Source organism: Engraulis encrasicolus, chromosome 9 (assembly GCF_034702125.1).
Source record: "Engraulis encrasicolus isolate BLACKSEA-1 chromosome 9, IST_EnEncr_1.0, whole genome shotgun sequence".
In the NCBI taxonomy this organism is placed as follows: Eukaryota; Metazoa; Chordata; class Actinopteri; order Clupeiformes; family Engraulidae; genus Engraulis; species Engraulis encrasicolus.
Window position 1 is genome coordinate 20,175,781 of NC_085865.1, and position 2,500 is coordinate 20,178,280.

General features: G+C 46.3%; 1 protein-coding gene across 1 annotated transcript in view; it reads right to left on the minus strand.

Annotated features, from left to right (window-relative positions):
- The window catches only part of ctnnd2a (catenin (cadherin-associated protein), delta 2a), a 458,968-nt gene that overhangs the window by 364,214 nt on the left and 92,254 nt on the right, over positions 1 to 2,500 (minus strand). The gene's annotated exons all lie outside the window — the stretch shown is intronic.

Sequence of the window (2,500 nt, forward strand, 5' to 3'; positions counted from 1 at the left end):
CAACACTAACAGAGTCGATTTAACACCTTCTAGAGTTTATTTGGTCCCACTCTCTAAGTGTTGAATTAACACTGCATTTTTTACTGTAGNTACCTTGCTCAAGGGCACTTCAGCCATAGATAGAGGGATTCAAACCTCAACCCTCTGATATTAAGTCCACCTCCCTAACCACCAGGCCTACGCAACAGCTGCCCAACACACACTGAGAAGGTATAGCAGACTGAATGGGAAGGTGCCAGCCCAAGACCTTTAAGAGTTAACTGGCAAAGGCTCTCCCAAGCATTGTTGTGGTTGTTTTATGTTGCTCAAATGCAATATAGAATATCAATGGTTATTTTGTCCACTACCTATCTGTATCATCGCTCAAGTCCTAAAGGTCCACCAGCGTCTCTGGTGGTTGTGGGATGGTAATACATGCCATTTCAATTAAGTCAGGATACCACAGTTACACACACGCATGCACATGCACACACACACACACACACACACACACACACACACACACACACACACACACACACACACACACACACACACACACACACACACACACACACACACACACACACCTTTTGAAACAATATCGGGAGAATATTAATTTCCCTTATAGACTTGCAAACATATTCTGTAGCATTTTACACACCCTTGCTATGTAACATGATGTGTCCATATGTAAACAAGAAGGTGCAATCTTCAAAGCTGAACACAAACAGCTTTAGTTTCATGCCTGCACAGACCAATCTTGACAGTCACAAGATCTCTGAGGAAAACATCACAGTGTGGATTTAACCTAAAGAATTGTGAAATACAAGATTGGATTTATACAATGTTGATGTTGTGAGCTGAGACCTTTTTTTTTTCTTCATCGCAGAGCAGTGACAAAGCAAATTTCATTCCGATAAACAAACAGTTTTTGCTTTTCGTCGGAGCAAGGCAAGCTGAACTTAACAACATTATGAGGGCCGATGCTGTTACATGGGCGCTGACAGTTGAAATGAATACCAGCCAGGCATCAGGGAGAGCAGCCAGCACCGTTCTGCTGAGCCTCAACTATTCATCACAAACACACGAACACATTTTGGAGCAGTGGAGGAAGGGAACGGATGGAGTGCTATAGAGAGAGAGGGAGGAGAGGAGGAGAGGAGGAGAGGAAGAGAGGAGGAGAGAGGGAGGGAGGAAAGGAGAAAGAGAATAAGATATAATAAGAAAATGTGAAAGTTAGAGAAGAGGGAGGAAATGATTCAAAGAGAGAGAGATAGTGACAGAGAAACAGCGAGAGAGTGAGATATAGAGAGAGAGAGAGAGAGAGAGAGAGAGAGAGAGAGAGAGAGAGAGAGAGAGAGAGAGAGAGAGAGAGAGAGAGAGGAGTGTGTGTGTGTGTGTGTGTGTGTGCGTGCGTGCGTGCGTGCGTGCGTGCGTGCGTGCGTGCGTGCGTGTGTGTGTGTGTGTGTGTGTGTGTGTGTGTGTGTGTGTGTGTGTGTGTGTGTGTGTGTGTGTGTGTGTGAAAGAGAGAGACTGAGAAAAGCATACAGTAAGGCATTGAAAAATGAGGAGCGAGAGAGAAAAACATAACACGAGAGGAAGGGATGGAGGAAGAAATGGAGTGGCAAGAGAAAAGAACTGAAAGAGAGAGATAGAGAGAGAGAGAGTGAAATAGATGATGAAGAGAAAAAGTTTACATCATGTCCCTGAACAGCACTCCATAACTCCTGACAACTCCAAGAAGTCACTGAGGCAGAGAGAGAGAGAGAGAGCGAGAGAGAGAGAGAGAGAGAGAGAGAGAGAGAGAGAGAGAGAGAGAGAGAGAGAGAGAGAGAGAGAGAGAGAGAGAGAGAGAGAGAGAGACACAGAGACAGACACAGAGACAGACACAGAGACAGAGAGCGATAGCAAGACAGAAAGAGACAGAGAGAGACAGAGAGAGAGAGCGCAAGAGCGAGACAGAGAGAGAGAGAGAGAGAGAGAGGGAGAGAGAGAAAGAGAGAGAGACAGAGAAAGAGACAGAGAGTGATGGCGAGACAGAACAAAGAGAGAGAGAGAGAGAGAGAGAGAGAGAGAGAGAGAGAGAGAGAGAGAGAGAGAGAGAGAGAGAGAGAGGGAAAGAGACAGAGAGAGAGACAGAGACATGCTCAGCTCAGAGAGGTGGCCATCAAAAACTGCCCGACTTAAAAAATAGCATCCTCAGCAGCACTGCAACAGGGCACGGCATAGCACAGATAGCATGCGCGGTGGCCATAAATCTAAACGGGCAAATGTGCGGGCCACACCTCGGAGGTGCTAATCGAGGCTAATGGCCAGGGCCATGATGAGGAAGAGATGAGGACGGAACAGCTTTGTCAGCAGACACAGACACTTATACTGCAACAGAACACACACTACACTGCACCACACCACAGTAAACTACACTACAGTAAACTACACTACACTACACTACACTACACTACACCAAAGTCTGTTCCCATAAGTCCCATCACTCGGCGGCCATGTTGGCTACGCCTCA